Source organism: Eriocheir sinensis, chromosome 6, assembly GCF_024679095.1.
Source record: "Eriocheir sinensis breed Jianghai 21 chromosome 6, ASM2467909v1, whole genome shotgun sequence".
NCBI lineage: Eukaryota > Metazoa > Arthropoda > Malacostraca > Decapoda > Varunidae > Eriocheir > Eriocheir sinensis.
The window spans coordinates 8,279,038-8,297,764 of NC_066514.1; positions in this window are offsets into that span (position 1 = coordinate 8,279,038).

Genomic DNA, 18,727 nt, shown 5'->3' on the forward strand with positions numbered 1-18,727 from the left:
CAGTCATCCACGTTCGATACGATCGAGGGGAAGGTGGAAATTTGTCTTTTTAATTTGGTTTATTAATGCTGGAATTACTTTAATCAATTATGCTGGAGTTATATATTTCAGTGCGATTTGTTACAACAGTGATTTCACAACTTGGTGACAGGATTTTCTTTTATAGTACTGTAGACCTGAAAAACGGAGTATCAGGAGTTAGTGGTGCTGACAGCCGATGCTTCTAAGGTTCTCCAGACTTGTCCTTTGTAATCAAATTGTAACTATTAGGAGACTCTACGGATAGCATTGCCTCTTTTCACACAACTTAATCTATTGGTGTAGACCTCGCTCGTCTCAAAGGCGTGCCGAGGGTAACGACACTGGCAATTAATTGTCACACAACAGATGAGTGTTTCTCTGCGACAGTTTTGTGTCAAGGTGTGACTCGAAGGTTCAGTGTGTAGCAGATCTTCTTCAAGGATTTTTCCTTTTTCTTTTTACTGTTCCAAATAGCTCCATTACCATGTATCCTAATGACAGTTTAGTCAATTTAATTTTTCTAGGATGTATCATGTAAATAAATTTTCGAGCTATTATTTTGTTTTCTCAGAATAGAACTCAGATTCCACGTCCATGACTCTAGCTCTGTTTACCTCAACCTGTATGTACATTCCCCATTTCTTGTTAATTATATGATTATTATCATTGGCATTTCCCTATGTTGTATCGTTAGGCGGGCTCTGACTTGTGTGATCATCTTAAAAACAACTGTAACAAGACCGCGCTTAGCTAGTACACATTCGGCGACTGTAACATGGGTAAGTACAGCAATTTATAAAGGTGGGGTGAGTCGCGGGGTCGCTATTTTTAGGGGATCGACCGATGTAATATCAATATCGGCATGTGTATATGAACGTATGACTGTATGTGTTGCGACACCCGGACGGTATCGCAACACAGGGTGTTCAACAGCACGTCGTGCTTCTGGCCGTGGGAACTGAGATGAGCTGACGCTAGATCAGCAGGGATCAGCAAATGATGACTTTCATCAGCAGTCATCAACCGGAAGCCACACCCTTCCGGGACGAATCAAGATGCAGTAAAAAGGGCGAGCAACGCGGAGAAGAGTTGAAAAGACAATGGGGAGCGGGTAGCGGGCGGTGATCAGCCGCTCCGCGCGCTGGGTGTGGCCTGCTTATCTTCGTGCGACTCGCTCACATAAACTATTGTATAAAACTGTTAATATAGTTAAATTACAGCACACTTTTTTAATTTCCCTGTGAGAGAGAACTAAAATGAACTCAAATTGAACTTCACGGCTCCGCTCGGCCAAAACATAATCCACACACCTCACTTAACTAAAGTAAAGGCTATTGTGTTATCTCACCTACTAAAATCAACTTGTGAAGCAGGCCACGGTAACACCGGCCCTGTGACGAGTGAGATAACAGTTTGCGCCTTAAACGTAACACTTAACACCAACTACTTTAAAAAGTAAACACTTAAAAATGGGTAACATTCATTTGTTGGACACTGGTCGCCCGCACCACCTCTTCCCGCAAGCTGTTCCATGCGTTAACACTTTTATGATACTTTTTAAGTCACTCAAACAGGTTCCTTTATTATGTTTCTTCCCATGTCCTCTCAGCCCCTGCGTTCTCCCACTTAAGAAATCATTTCTGTCTACCTCATCAAAGTTATTTACAAACTTATACGGCATGATCAGATCTCTATCCCTTCTTTGTTCCAGTGCAATCATTTAAATATCCTTGAATCTGTCTTCATACGTCATATTCGAGAGTTCTGTGACCATTTCAGTTGCAATTCTCTGTATCCTTTCCAGCGTTCTGATATCCTTCTTTTAGTGAGGCGACCACTCAACTGCAGAATATTCAAGTTTTGGCCTCAGTGGAGTAGGTAGGAAGGCACCTACCGAAACGGGCGCAAGCCACTCCCGGTGAGGTATATATATGTGAGGAGAGTGCTGCAGCCCTATAAAAACCCTTCTTATGGCCCAGGGGCGTAGCCAGGGGGGGGGGGCACAGGGGGCACGTGCCCCCCCCTTCAGGAGCTCCTTTTTTTGTGGGTTTGTCGGAAGTTCTCGAGAATGACATACCGTGCATGGTTGTGACCGCCCAAATAGTGTAGATCAGCAGTTTTTAACGTGGGGGTCGTGACCCCCTGTGGGTCGTTTGGGGTTTCTCGAGGGGTTGCGGAGGGTTTGGGAGAAAATAATTTATTTCATGTATGTGAAGCGGCCAGCTGCTGAAAACATCAACCACAATCAGTCAGTCAGTCAGATCATAGCTACGGGGGGTGGGGTGGGGGAGGGTCTGTATGTGCTCCGCTCCTGGCTGTGACTCCCAAGGCGCAGTAGTTGCACCAACGTTGTGAGTCATGAAAGTATGAGGCCAAGCAAACTGAAGGTTAATTTTGAGTCTTACCATAGCCAACTGGTGGACAAAAGCTTGGACTACTTCAAGCGAAAAGAAGCTGCTCTGAAGGCCAGTCGCATCGATTCCACTAGTCAGTTCGCTCGTCAGAACAAAGCAACGCGCTGGAGGCTTCATACAGAATTGCTCAAAAAAATCGCGCAGACCAAGAAGCCTCATACCATTGGTGAAAATCTGATTATGCCTTGCATTCTGGAAACAACGAAGGTGATTCATGTAGAACAGCAGGCACACAAGTTGAGGGCGATTTCCCTTTTGAATGATACAGTCAAAAGAAGGATCTCGGACATAAGTGAGAATATTCTCCTGCAAGTGCTGAGTGCTGTGAAGAGTAGTCCTGTTTATTCCTTGCAGCTGGATGAGTCGACAGATGTTGCCTCATGTTCCCAATTTATTGTATATGTTCGCTAACTTGACAAGGAAGGTATGAAGAATGAGTACTTGTACTCTGAGCCAGTGGCCACAACAACTCGTGGAGAAGATATTTTCAAAATCCTAGAAGCCATTCTCCTTATTAAACATGGGCTGAGTTGGGAAGCACTTGTCGGTCTGTGTACAGATGGGGTTCCTCCCATGATTCGTGAAGAATGTCGCTCCGCATGTCTCCTTCACTCATTGCATGATTCATCTTTATGCTTTGGCGATGAAGACTATCCCACCTGGACTTCAAGAAGTGCTCACAGACGTTGTGAAGATTGTGAAGAACTTGGCTCTGACTTCTCTGTTCTCCTGTTTCACACGGAGGTACGTTGGCTCTCACGTGGCAAAATTCTGAATCGCGTGCTGCAACTTCGAGTGGAAATAACGATGCTGTTGCAACAAGGTCGTACCACGAAAGAAAATCTTCTTCACGAAATGATGCAAGATATTTGTTTCGTAACAAAGGTTGCCTACTTGGCTGATTTCTTCTCTGAAGTGAATTCCCTGAATATTTCACTCCAAGGAAACCTTGCAATGCTGCACACATTTCGTGACAAAGTGGCAGTATTCAAGTGTAAGATTCAACTTTACGTGAAAAGAGTTCAGGACAGTGACACAACTTTCTTCCCTCAGATGACAACTATCCTAGATTCTATGGCAGAAGCTGAATGTAGTTTCCGTGGGGAGATCTCAGCTCATCTTCTGGCAGTGAATGACGCCATCGAAAGTTACTTTCCAAGACTGGATGACCGCTGTACTGATGCGTGGATCTCCAGACCTTTCTCAGTGAAGGACAGTGCCATCTGTGATAATGATGTTGCTGCGAAGGTAGAATTTCTTCAAATTCGTGAGGATACTCAGTTGAAAGTCGGTTTTTCTAAACAAGAGCTTCCGACATTTTGAGCGACACTGAATGACGACTATCCTCTTCTTTCGGTGCTTGCACTGACCATACTGGACCTCGACCTATCGCCGCGAAGCTGGATTCTCATCAATGATGGCACTGAAAACGAAGGCACGCAGTAGACTTATGACTGACAGCGACATGAGGTGTTGCCTATTGAGCACTACTCCTTCCTTTGATGTACTTATGGCTGCTAAGCAATGACGTCAATCCTCCCACTGATTGAATAATTAGGTTTTATTTTATGTGCATTAGTTCCATGGATTTTGAAATAGCACTTGCAGGGGATCTGTGTCATTTTGCAAGGTATTTTATATGTAATATTTTCTATAAATCAGGATCTTCATATAGTTTTGTTTTACCTTACCTTTACATAAAGGTCACCATTACAAAATTTATTATAGGGGGGTCACGGCAATACCCTGGAGAGTCTCAGGGGGTCATACGATTTAAAAGGTTAAGAACCACTGGTGTAAATCCTTATCAATAATGAGACAGACTGGTAAAGATTGTGACCCCCCTAACTGAAATCCTGGCTACGCCCGTGCCATGTCCTCACTATCCGTTTTCATATTGTCTCTTCAACCCCAGAGATTAGTTCAGCATGGTCTCGAAAGACAGATCCTCTCTCTTTCCACAACACAGTACATTCACACAACATACACACCATTTCCCAAAATTCAAAATTCAAAATGGCGGCCTATAGCAGTGCCTCGTCCTCGCCTGCGGGGTGGAGGGGGGGGGTCCACAAATTCCCCCAGGGAGGATTCCCCTTCCGGCTGCCGACTTGAGAGGTGTGTTGATAACTCCTCGAACCTCTTTCTTATCAATTTCTGCATCATCCGCGGTTTTCGCTATAATTTTCATTATGTGGAACATCATCTCTCCTCCTCTGAACCTCATCTTCTCTTCCTCAACGAAACACAGGTTTCTGAGGCTACTGACAGCAATCTCTACTCTGTTCCCTCCTACTATCTCTATCCTAAATTTCAATCCAAAGCTAGATGTTGCGCCTACGTGCGCAACGACATCACTTGCTCTCGTGCCCACGACCTTGACTCTTCTGAATTTTCAACCATCTGGCTAAGACTTCATTGTCATTTTATTACAAAATACATCTGTGCTGTTTATCTCTCACCTACCTCTAGTAACTATGTAAAATTATTTGACTACTTGAACTCTAAAGTGGAGCACATCTTGACCCACTCTCCCTTTGCTGAAATCTCCATCTTGGGGGATTTCAATGTTCACCACCAGCTTTGGCTTACATCCTCTTTCACTGAGCAGCCTGGTAAACGATCCTACAACTTTGCTCTCCTCAACGATCTAGGCCAGTTGATTCAGCACCCCACATATATTCCCGGCCGTCCTGGAGACAGGCCCAATATACCATACCTCTTCTTTACCTCTAACCCTTCTGCTTACCCTGTCAAACTGTTCTTTCCGTTGGGGTCCTCCGATCACAACCTTATTTCTGTATTCTGTCCTATTGCTCCTGTACACCCTTTGGACCCATAGAGGAGGCGATGCTTCCGGCTCCGTGGGACGACCTGAGGATGTACTTTTCCGATTTCCCGTTGAATGATTACTGCTTCCAGGAGCGAGACCCCTCTGTGTGTGGCAAGCGCATCACGAAGGTGATTGTCTCCGGAATTCCATGTACTTTCTCTACTTCTCATGCTAAAAAGCCTTGGTGTAGTCACGCTTGTTCTCATTCTGTCAAGTATAGAGAGGCAGCTCACAAAAGGTACCAGACCCTACGCACTCCTGCTAACCATGATATTTATATTGCTGCCCGGAATCGTGCCAAATCTATTCTTCGACTTAACAAAAAACTCTTTCATAAATATAAAATGTCAAAACCTTGATTTTACTAATTCTTCCTGAGACTTCTGGCACCTAGCCAAAATATCTCCTTCAACTTCACTTCTTCATCTTTCACTCCTCTCCTTAACACTGACGGCAGCACGGCCGTCTCATCTCTCTAAGGCTGAACTCTTCGCTCAAGCATTCTGGGCATATTCCTCCTACGCACCCCACCTCTGACTCCTTTATGCCTGTTATTACGATTCTTAAGAGTGATGTTTTATATGCCCTCTCTGGACCCAACTCTCATAAGCCTTATGGACCTGATGGAGTGCCTCCTATTGTCCTTAAAAACTGTGCCTGCGTGCTAACACTCTGCCTGGTCAAACTTTTTCGTCTCTGCCTATCAGCATCTAGCTTTCCTTTCTGCTGGAAGTACGCCTTCATACAGCCTGTGCCTAAGAAGGGTGACCGCTACAATCCTTCAAACTACCTCCCTATAGCTTTACTTTCCTGTCTATCTAAAGATTTTTAATGAATCCTCATCCGTAAGATTCAAAAGCATCTTTCCTCTTTTGACCTTCTATCTGATTGCCAGTATGGGTTCCGCAAGGGGCGTTCTACTGACGATCTTCTTGCTCTCTTAACTGACTCCTGGTCATCCTCTTTTAGCCGTTACGATGAAACTTCCGCGCTTGCACTAGACATATCGAAAGCTTTCGATAGAGTCTGGCACAAGTCTTTGCTTTCTAAACTGCTCTCTTACGGTTTCTATCCTTCTCTCTGTTCCTTTGTCTCCAGCTTTCTTTCCGGCCGTTCTATCTCCGCTTTGGTAGACGGTCTTTTCTTCCCCTAAACCTATCAACAGCGGTGTTTCAAAGGCTATGTCCTATCACCCACTCTCTTCCTGTTTTTCATCAATGACGTTATTTCCATAACAAACTGTCCTATCCACTCATACGCTGACGACTCCACTCTACATTATACAACTTCTTTCAACAGAAGACCTTCTCAAGAGGAATTACAAGACTCCAGACTGGAAGCTGCAGAATGCTTAACCTCAGACCTTGCTATCATTTCCGATTGAGGTATAAGGAACCTTGTGTGCTTCAATGCCTCAAAAAAAAAATATCCACTGATCAACTCAACATAATCTTCCAAACACCTATCCCCTATTCTTTGATAACACTCAGCTGTCACCTTCTTCAACACTAAATATCCTCGGTCTATCCTTAGCTAATAATCTCAACTGGAAACTTCACATCTCCTGTCTCACTAAATCAGCTTCCTCGAGGTCGGGGGTTCTGTATCATCTCCGCCAGTTCTTCTCCCCGGCACAAATGTTCTCCATTCATAGAGGCCTTGTCCGCCCTCGTATGGAGTATGTATCTCACGTGTGTGTGTGTGTGTGGGGGGGGGGGTCCACTTACACAGCTCTCCTGGACAGTGTGGAGTCTAAGGCTCTTCGTCTCATCAGCTCTCCTCCTCTTACTGACAGCCTTTTACCTCTTAATTCAGCCGCCATGTTGCCTCTCTTTCTATCTTCTAACGATATTTTCATGCTAACTGCTTTTTGAAATTGCTAACTGGATACTTCCCCCCTCCCGCGGCCCCGCTGCACGCGACTTTCTACTCATGCTCATCCCTATACTGTCCAAACCCCTTATGCAACAGTTAACCACCATCTCCATTCTTTCATCCCCTTCACTTGTAAACTCTGGAACAGCCTTCCTTCGTCAGTATTTACTCCTGCCTATGACTTCATCTCTTTCCAGAAGAGTATAGCAAGACACCTCTCCACCCGAAACTGACCTCTCTTTTGGCTACTGTTCTTTTTTATCTTTTATGGGAGCGGTGAATAGTGGGCTTTTTTTTGTACTATTTTCGTTGCCCTTAAGCCATGGCCTTTGATGTAAAAAAAAAAAAAGTGGTCTAGTTTTACCAAAGCAAGAAGGATTAAAGGAAAACAGGTTTATTATACCAGGAATCGAACCACAGCTGTGGCGCCTGCTGCCATCTCTGCTACATGGAGCGGAGATGGCAGCGGATGTCGCAGCAGTGCAGTGGTTCAAATCCTGGCTGGCGTATAATGAAGGCAGGATTATGTGTTTCTAGTCTCCTTCACAATCAACAATTCAACGTTTAAACAAGATATCTGTGTGCATTTTGTCTGTGATGAGGATGCTGTTGATATATATATATATATATATATATATATATATATATATATATATATATATATATATATATATATATATATATATATATATATATATATATATATATATATATATATATATATATATATATATATATATATATATATATATATATATATATATATATATATATATATATATATATATATATATATATATATATATATATATATATATATATATATATATATATATATTTATATATAATCTGAAGAGTGTGTCAAAGTACAAAGTATTTTCATAGTAAGGTCCTGGGATATGGTAGCTCTACATTATGCAAAGAAGATTCATAGATATATATTTATAAGTTCCTTTGGTGTAATTTTATACCAATATTTGTATGGATTACTATACTTAAATGATGTGACAAAACTCATATTCCTTCCTTAAAACCTATTCCTAGTCTGGGCAGAGAGAATGGACAGGTGAAACAGGATAATTAATCAGAGTGAATTGGAGTACACCAAGATATAACAGAGGTAAAGGATGATTTGAGAGGCCTTTGTTCTGCAGATGATTAAATGGTGATGATGACAAGTATTTGGAAAAAAATGCTCACACAGATTTTCAGGCAAATCGTCGGCTGGGCCGACAATCCGGCCCCACTGGGAAGAAGCCTTGGGCCGACCATCAGGCCCCACCGGGAAGATGTCTACCGGCGACATTAAATAAAAAAAAATATATATATATATATATATATATATATAAATATAAATATATATATATATATATATATATATATATATATATATATATATATATATATATATATATACTGATACAAATAGTAAACTAGATCATTGCCAAGCAACACATTGATAAATAGATACCTGATCTGGAACTGGACTCCACCGGCTCACACAGCGGTTGTGTAGCAGGAAGCACGAGGTGATGCTTTTGGCACACTTGAGGGGGCAATATTGAGGAACACCGCCGGATTTGTGGAGACACCTGTGAATTATTGTGGCTTGACAACTATTCTAATTGGACTTTGAAAAATCCCATTAAGTAGTGCATAGTTTTATTGTTCGTAAGATTACTGAATGCAGAAAACAACCGAATCTCTTTTTAACAGTTATATGACATGGGGAACTGAGGTGAAGGTGGAAGTCACCGGTAAAGAATGAAATGGTAAGTCACCTGAAACGAATCTTCAAGATTCCGAAGGTTGTAGTGGTGTTCTGCTTCTGCTGTGGGAGATCTGACAGATCTCCTCACGGTGTTATGTAAAAAAAAAATATATAATCATTTGTTTTATATCTTTTTGACGCATAGTCACTGTGAAAAAAACAGCTTTTTCTCCTCAAAATGAACACCATATACGTACCTAGAAGCACATAGTCTCCAAATTCCCCTTCAAGGAATCTGTTCCGCCAGATGAAGGAGTCGTTTGTAAACCCTAAAAATAATAAAGTCATTTATAAGGAACATTTTCTTTTTACAACAAAGGAGGCAGCTCAAAGGCACAAAAAAAGGAAACAATAATAAAAAAAAGCCCGCTACTCGCTGCTACTAAAAAAAAATCATAAGAGGTGGCCGAAAGAGAGGTCAATTTCGGGAGGAGAGGTGTCCTGATACCCTTCTCTTGAAAGAGTTCAAGTCGTAGGCAGGAGGAAATACAGATGAAGGAAGACTGTTCCAGAGTTTATCAGCGTGAGGGATGAAAGAGTGAAGATGCTGTTTAACTCTTGCATAAGGGGTTTGGACAGCGCGACCGCGGGAGGGGGGGAGGCATGCAGTTAGCAAGTTCAGAAGAGCAGTCAGCGTGGAAATATCGATAGAAGATAGAAAGAGAGGCAACATCGCGACGGAATGTAAGAGGTAGAAGACTATCAGTAGGAGGAGAGCTGATGAGACGAAGAGCCTTAGACTCCACTCTGTCCAGAAGAGCTTTGTGAGTGGAGCCCCCCCACACGTGAGATGCATACTCCATACGAGGGCGGACAAGACCCCTGTATATGAATAGCAACTGCGCAGGGGAGAAGAACTGGCGGAGACGATACAGAACGCCCAACCTCGAGGAAGCTGATTTAGCGAGAAAGAAGATGTGAAGTTTCCATTTGAGATTTTGGGTTAAGGATAGACCGAGGATGTTTAGTGTTGAAGATGGTGATAGCTGAGTGTTGATGAAAAATAGGGGATAGGTGTTTGGAAGATTGTGTCGAGTTGATAGGTGGATAAATTGAGTTTTGAGGCATTCAAAGACACAAGGTTCCTTCTGCCCCAGTCGGAAATGATAGCAAGGTCTGAGGTTAAGCGTTCTGCACCCTCCCGTCTGGAGTCGTGTACTTCCTGTTGAGAGGGTCTTCTACTGAAAGAAGTTGAATAATGCAAAGTGGAGTCGTCGGCGTATGAGTGGACAGGACAGTTTGTTATGGAAAGAAGATCATTGATGAATAACAGAGCCTTGTGTAACACCACTGTTGATAGGTTTAGGGGAAGAACAGTGACCGTCTACCACCGCAGAGATAGAACGGTCGGAAAGGAAACTGGAGATAAAGGAAAAGAGAGAGGGATACAATCCGAATGAGGGCAGTTTAGAAAGCAAAGACTTGTGCCAGACTCTATCGAAGGCTTTCGATATGTCTAGCGCAACAGAGAAAGTTTCACCGAAACGGCTAAGAGAGGATGACCAAGAGTCAGTTAAGAGAGCAAGAAGATCGCCAGTAAAACGCCCCTTGCGGGACCCATACTGGCGATCAGATAGAAGGTTAGAAGTGGAAAGGTGCTTTTGAATCTTCCGGTTAAGGATTGATTCAAAAGGAGCTGCTTTAGGGTCAAAGGAGCTGCCTTGTACGGGCCTACCGGCCTCTTGCAGACTCCTGCGTTCTTATGTTCTTATGTTCTTATGTTTAGATAGACAGGAAAGTAAAGCTATAGGGCGGTAGTTTGAGGGATTGGAACGGTCACCCTTCTTAGGCACAGGCTGTACAAAGGCATACTTCCAGCAAGAAGGGAAGGTAGATGTTGATATGCAGAGACGAAAGAGTTTGACCAGGCAGGGTGTCAGCACGGAAGCATAGTTTTTAAGGACAATAGGAGGCACTCCATCAGGTCCATAACCCTTCTGAGAGTTGAGGCCAGAGAGGGCATAGAAAACATAATTTAGAAGAATCTTAATAACAGGCATAAAGGAGTCAGAGGGGGGATGAGTAGGAGGAATATGCCCAGAATCGTCCAAGGTGGAGTTCTTACAGAAAGTTTGAGCGAAGAGTTCAGCCTTAGAGACAGATGAGACGGCAGTGCTGCCGTCAGGGTTAAGGAGAGGAGGGAAAGAGGAAGAAGTGAAATTGGAGGATATATTTTTGGCTAGATGCCAGAAGTCACGGGAAGAATTAAAAAAAGCAAGGTGTTGACATTTTCTTTTGATAAAAGAAGTCTTGGTAAGTCGGAGAATAGATTTAGCACGATTCCAGACTAAAATGTAAAGGCCATAGTTAGCGGGAGTTCGAAGGCTCTGGAACCTTTTTGAGCTGCCTCTCTATCTTTAATAGCACGAGAACAAGCATGATTAAACCAAAGCTTTTTAGCATGAGGAGTAGAGAAAGAACGTGGAATGTATGCTTCCATTCCAGAGACAATCACCTCTGAGTTGCGCTGGGCACACACAGAGGGGTCTCTCTCCTGGAAGCAGTAATTATTCCACGGGAAATTCGAAAAGTACATCTTCAGGTCGTCCCACCGAGCTGAAGCAAAATGCCAGAAGCATCGCCTCTTCGGTGGGTCCAGAGAGTGTACAGGAGCGATAGGACAGGATGCAGAAATAAGATTGTGATCGGAGGAGCCCAACGGAGAGAACAGTTTGACAGAGTAATTAGAAGGGTGAGAGGTAAGGAAGAGATCTAGTATGTTGGGCCTGTCTCCAAGACGGTCGGGAATACGTGTAGGGTGCTGAACCAACTGCTCTAGGTCGTTGAGGAGAGCATAGTTGTAAACTTGTTTACCAGGCTGGTCAGTGAAAGAGGATGAAAGCCAAAGCTGGCGGTGAACATTGATATCTCCCAAGATGGAGATTTCAGCGAAGGGAGAGTGAGACAAGATGTGTTCCACTTTAGAATTCAAATATTTAAAGAATTTTACATAGTTAGTAGAGTTAGGTGAGAGATAAACAGCACAGATGTATTTAGTAATAGAATGACAATGAAGTCTTAGCCAGATGGTGGAAAATTCAGAAGAGTCAAGGTCGTGGGAACGAGAGCAAGTGATGTCGTTGCGCTGCGCACGTAGGCGCAACATCCAGCTTTGGATTGAAATTTAGGATAGAGATAGTAGGAGGGAACAGTGTAGAGGCTGCTGTCAGTAGCCTCAGAAACCTGTGTTTCGGTGAGGAAGAGTAGATGAGGTTTAGAGGAGGAGAGATGGTGTTCCACAGAATAAAAATTAGAACGAAGACCACGAATGTTACATAAATTGATAAGGACGAGGTTCGAGGATTTATCAGGACACCTCTCAAGTCGGTAGCCAGAAGGGGAGTCCTCCCTGGGGGAGTTTATGGTCCCCCCCCCAGGCGGGGGGGGGGGACCATTCTGCATTGCAGAATCTTTTAATCTATTTATACTTATTTAAATCTAGCTAATTCATGAATTTATGCTCCTATTAATCACAGGAATAAATTCAAATATGGTATTACCTTGGAATCTGGGACAATAACTGATAATTATGCCATCAGCATTGAAAACAACCTGCATATTCAGGGAGTGAAATTTCTTGCTGTTCACAGTTATATTCGTCCTGCTTGGGACATCTGATGTCAAAATGTATGCCTGTGAAAATGGATATTTTATATATTTAAACTTAGTCTATGAAATTCATAGGGAAGTAACCTTACATATATTTCAACCATAATGAAAGCAAAATATCAAAATTTGCTGATGACACAAAAATTGCTAGTAGAGTAACTGCGACGCTCGACGAAGCTTTACAATCAGATCTAAATCGACTTGCACGTTGGGCCAATCAATGGCAAATTAAATTTAACGTTGACAAAGATAAAGTGTTGCACATCGGAAAAAATAACAATCGCGTTCGGTACGTAATGAACTGCCAACAACTTTCTGCAGTAAGTAAAGAAAAGGATCTTGGAATCACTATATCAAGCGATTTAAAGCCCGGTCAGCATTGTTCAGAGGTAGTTAAACCTGCAAACAAATTGGTTGGCTTCATCGGACGAGTCTTTATTAATAAATCGGAAAAAAGTAATATTACAACTGTATAATTCGTTGGTTCGACCCCGTCTAGAGTACTGTGTACAGTTTTGGTCTCTCTGTTACAGAAAAGACATAGAAAAGTTGGAACGGGTTCAACGTAGAGTAACAAAGATGATTCCTAGGTTGAGAAATTTATCATATGAACAAAGGCTTAAAGAGGTAAATTTATTCAGCCTATCAAAACGAAGAATGCGAGGCGATCTAATAGAAGTGTTTAAAATGTTTAAAGGATTCAGTGATATCAATGCGGAAGATTACTTTACAATTGATCGATCAAATAGAACAAGAAGAACTCACAATTTGAAGATAAGTGGTTAAAGATTCTCGTCGCACGAAGCTAAACACTTCTTCTTCAATCGAGTTGTTAATGTTTGGAACTCTCTACGCTGTGATGTCGTTGATAGTACAACAGTTATGGCCTTCAAGAATAGATTAGACAAGTGTTGTAACCCGTTATCCCGGGTCACACAGGGGAGACGACACACTGTTTGTACTAGTGACACTTGACTTAAAATTCTGGTACTTTAGGAGTATTTAAAGGAGTTCGTAAATGGGGTGATGAAACGGTGTCGCCTTTCTTATATGTATTTTATTCTACCTTAATACTACTTAATATTACAGAGGGTAAACATATTGTTTAAACCAGCGACTGGCTTACTAGACTCAATGAGTCTTCAGGTTTTCTTTCACTATTGGTTACTGACGTTAACACTGGTATAATATTGAGTAAAAACTCGCACAATAAAGTATCATAGAAATATAATCCTAAGTAAAACTAAGATAATAGAACACAATAGATATGTTAGATACGCTTTCCTCTATGGTACCACATTACTCCATACTCACAGTAGCAAAGATGAATGTTCTACCCATGTTGTCTAGGGAAGGACAACTGAGTGTCCAGCAACGAACAGAGTGCTGGTTGATCTGAGGTCAAGCCTGAATAAATGCTTCTTATATAGGCAGACATACATACAGACATCGCGAGGGTAATACGTCAGGCGTGTGAGTCATACATCAAACTCACACCGAGCTCATACAATAATCTACCTAACCGACATGCTTAATTCACGCGGTGACGCAGCTTTGTTTTCATAACATTTTGTTCCGCGGTTGATCGTGTTTTGGCCGCGGTTGATTGTGTTTTGGCTTAGAGAGATAAGCGGGTGCGTTAATGGGCAATTACAATTGTGTATAGGTTGGTAAATGAACAGTGCGTGTGGGGACAATCATGTCTTGGAGTCCGTGTTGTGTTTTAGCGGTCGATACCGCTGTTGTCATCGGAAAATATTGCCGGTGAAGATGATGACACTGGAGCGAGTGGTGTCGCAGCCCTCGGGCACCATACCCCCCGTTAAAATCACGCCACGTCCTCGTGGCACGAAGCGTTCCGCCCGACGGACAACCATGGAGGGCCAAGACGGGGATGGCGGGATCGTGGGGGAGGAGGCCTGCGAGAGACGGGACCTGAAGAGACAGAAGAAGGCCACCCCACCGGCGACGAAGACGACGCCGAGGAGGAGCAGCCACCCCCACCAAGGGAGGCAGGGGTCGAAGGCGGGGACCGGAGACGGATTCCTGGAGCGCGTGAAGTGCTGGAGGAGGTCCAGCGGGCCAGAGACGACCCGGGCGACGGCGGCAGGGAGGGAAGGGGCCAAGGAGTCTTGGCCAGGAGCGATGAGACCACGTCACGTCCGATGTGGAAGGGGGCGCGATGAACCGTCAGCGGGGCGTCACCGTCCATAGTAGCAGAGGCAGGGAGGCTGAAGGCGTCGGAGTGGGCACTACAGCCCATACCGAGGCTGAGGAGACCCGTCCCGTTGATGGTCTGCCTGTATTTGGAGACCGGGCTGTCCGGACAGACCATGGTGACCACCTGGGGGGTATCGGTAGCGAAGACCCAGCCCGCAGGAGACGGGATGAAAACCGGGGGGAAGACTCTGAGGAGAGACTTAGAACACAGCGAGAGGGCGTCTGGGCGATCGAGAAAGAGAGCGATCTCGCAGCGCTGGACAGAAGTCGAGTAGACAGGGGCGACAGGGGGACATACATAGAGCAGGTGGTGTTTAGTACAGCGGTCCAAGGAGTCTAAGAGCATATAGTGAGTGCGGTCTTCAGAAACCGCAAGGTAAGTGGAAAGCGTGTCGGTGTGCAGAAAATATGGCGTGCCATCAAGATGAAAAGGCAACGCGTCCATTTTAAACACATCGAACACGTCAGAGGGATCCCCTTTCATGGGGATTTGTAAGTAGAAGTGAAGGGTTCCTGAGGAAAGCGTACCTTTAGAAATAACCCTAGAGACATCTCTATACAATGCTAAATATTCATGTGCTGCAGGGAAAAGTAAGCCTGGGTAATGGAGTGACGCATTGCTGAGCACACTAAATAGTACATCATTTGGAAGGAGGAGGGAAACCTGCGTTTGGGACAGCTGCTGAAGGCCAAGCTTGAGATTCAGAGTATCATGATTCAGGTCACTAAGTGCCAACTGAATGAGAAGGATAGTCTCCAAAATACGCATTTCCCTTCAATTTGCACGGGTTTTAGTGAGAACTGACGGATAATAGCTGAGGCCAAAGCCGAGGCGGACTCTAGACGGGAGATGGCAGAATGAACATGACGGAGGTCCCGAACTGTGGCGTTGAGGACTTCCTGATGGAGGTTAAGTTGACGTCTCTCGTCTGTGGACAGAGTGTAGAGCTGGGAGAGCTTCCGTGTATCACATCTATTTGGGCCTGAGTGGCCGTACCGAAAAGGAGGTTTGCTACCGAGCCAAGGAAATCCACGGCCCCTCGCTTCTGGCGAGTCCGAAACGGGCTTCCATCTCTACCACTCATAGCCGACAGAAAGCTGTTAAGATCTTTGAATAACTTATCAAACTCAATGTGAAAAGAGTCTAGAGTGCGCCTGAGTAGACCAACAGTAGGGAACGATTGATTCATATGTTCAATCGACCATGAAACATCCGCTGTTAGATTTGCCACGTTGATGAGAGGACGTTGGATGTCGTCCGTCTTGATGACGACGGGGACAACATAGTACCGTCCTGTCAACAGCATCTTAAAGACTGGGGAGAAGACGAGGCCGGGACGAATGGGTTGCTCCAGTGTTGGATCAAGGGAAGACAAGGAGAGGGCAACACCCAGGATCAGGGAGAGGGTATGCACGCCTGACATTAGGAGAGTCATGGAAGCCAAGAGAGTCCTCGTGAACGACCTGAACATTATTTGTGTGAACTGTCTTGATCTTACCACCTCTAACATGACGCAGTCGTAAGACTACAGGGCTTATTTTTTCTAGCACCCTAAAAGGTCCATTGAACAAGGGCTGGAGCTTCTTTGGTTCGCCCTTTGTACATACATGCCTTAAGTAGACCCGATCTCCTACTACCACCTGTTTGGGTTTGGATTTCCTAAACATTCTTTCTGACTCCTGCCATCCTATATCTATATTGGTCTGACATAGTTTATAGGTCCGCTGCGCGACACTAGAAGTAAATGCTTTATAGCTGTCAACATCATAACAAGGTTGGAGTTTATTCTCAAGCACTTCAAAAGGAACATTTGGGTCCAGAGAGAAAAGCAAGAAAAATGGTGAATCTTTCAGAACACGATGGTAGGCAGTGTTGTAGGCGTGTGTTGCAACCGGAAGCATTTGGTCCCAGATACCGCGATTGTCCTCGCACAAAGTTCTCAAGATATTTATTAAGGTGCCATTAGGCCTTTCTATCACACCGTTTGCAGACGGGTGATAAGGAGTTGTCCTTAGATGATCAATCTGTAACAACTGAGTCAACTCTCGTAAGAGAGTGTTGACGAACTCCTTTCCTTGATCCGTGACTAGAATCGGCGGGATGCTGTGTACACAGACTACGTTCTTGTAGAACGCAGCTGCCACTTCCTTGGCTGCCTTCGTACGAAGGGGGGTTGCTACCAAGAAGCGTGACAGGACGTCTATCACTGTCAGTACATACCTATAGCCTTCGTCTGAAACAGACAAAGGTCCGACAATATCCATATGGACTCTGTCAAACGGTTGGCCAACCTCTGGATACCTCATAAGTGGAGCTGGCGGGGATCCCTCTTCTTAAACCGACAACAGACAGGACAAGATCTGACATATTGCTCCACGTCCGCCTTCATTCCCGGCCAGTACGCAAACTTGTGACAGCGTGCCAACGTAACCTTAGTGCCTCCATGCCCTGCAGGTAGCATGGAATGCGCCAAAGCTAACGCGTTAGGAATGTAGCTTGGTGGAACGATAACCAGTCTTTTCTGCTTGTTGTATTCATCGCAAACATCGCGGTAGAGAATGCCGTTCTCTACACACACTTCACTAAGAGGCAGTTTTTTGAAGTGCCTCTTAGCTGCATTTAACGTTACATTGCTCCTCTCTGCAACCTTTCTCTCATCTCTCTCATGTACGTTACCACCGGTGGTTTGTTCAAAAGCATGCTTCAATTCTCTCAGTTCAGGATCGCGATCCTGGTGCTCCATGAGTCCAGCAAGACTCCAATGGAGAAACTTATCCTGTTTGTCATGTCCCTCCGGAGAGGCGACAGACGTGTCCTGTCCACCCGTAAGGGTGACAGACATAATTCGAGCATCCAATTCGCCTTCTATCACGTCACTCTCCTGATTCCTAATCCTTGACAAAAAATCTGCTACCATGTTGCTGGAGCCTGGGAGATAATCAATACTAAAGTCAAATTCTCCTAGAAGTGTCTGCCAGCGTGCAATCCTGCTGCTAGGTACTGTGCTTTTTATCAGCCAAGTCAGTGGTCTATGGTCCGACAGGATGTGTATCCTATAACCCAAGATAAGGGGTTGGTTAGTACTGAGGCCATAGATGACTGCTAACGCTTCTCTCTCTACTGCTGAGTAGTTACGTTCTGCTCCATTCAGGGTTCTACTAAAATATGCTATGGGACGTAAACTACCATTTTCATCCTTTTGTTGCAACACACCACCTATTGCCTTATCTGACGCATCTGTGGTGAGATTGAAGGGCTTCCGGAAATCCGGAAAGGCTAAAACAATGTCAGTCGTTAGACTGTTCTTTAGTGTGCTAAATGCATGCAATGCCTCTTCATTCCACTCCAGATGTGTCTTATCATTCTTGGTTACTTTCCTCCCTTTGAGTAAATTATTAAGTGGGGATGCTATCTTGGCAAAGTCTTTAATGAATTTCCTATAAAAGTTAACCAATCCCAGGAAACCTTGAAGTTCTTTGACTGTTTTCGGAGGAGTGAGTTGTTGCCCCGCCTGTACCTTTGAGGGCTGAGGCTTCAAGCCAGAAGCACTAACAATGTGACCCAGATAATCTACTTGCTCTTTGAAAAAGGAACACTTATCTAGTCTTAAGGACAGGTGAGCCTTCTGCAGTCTGTCCAAGACGGCATGGAGGTTCTTTAGGTGATGGTCCATGTCTTTCCCTTGTACTATCAAATCATCAAGGTATACATGTACAATTCTTCCTGTCAGACCTATGAGAACTTGATTCATGATCCGTTGATAGGCTGCAGGTGCTGTTTTTAATCCAAAGGGGACTGTAGTGAATTCATAGAGGCCATAAGGTGTCGTGAAGGCTGTCAAGTGTTTAGATTCCTCTGCCAATGGGACTTGGTGGTAGCCCTGGCGCAAATCAAGGGAGGTGAATACTTTACTTTCCCCTAACTGTTGCAAAATGAGGTTAATGTTAGGGAGGGATGTTTGTCATCAATCAATTCATCGTTCA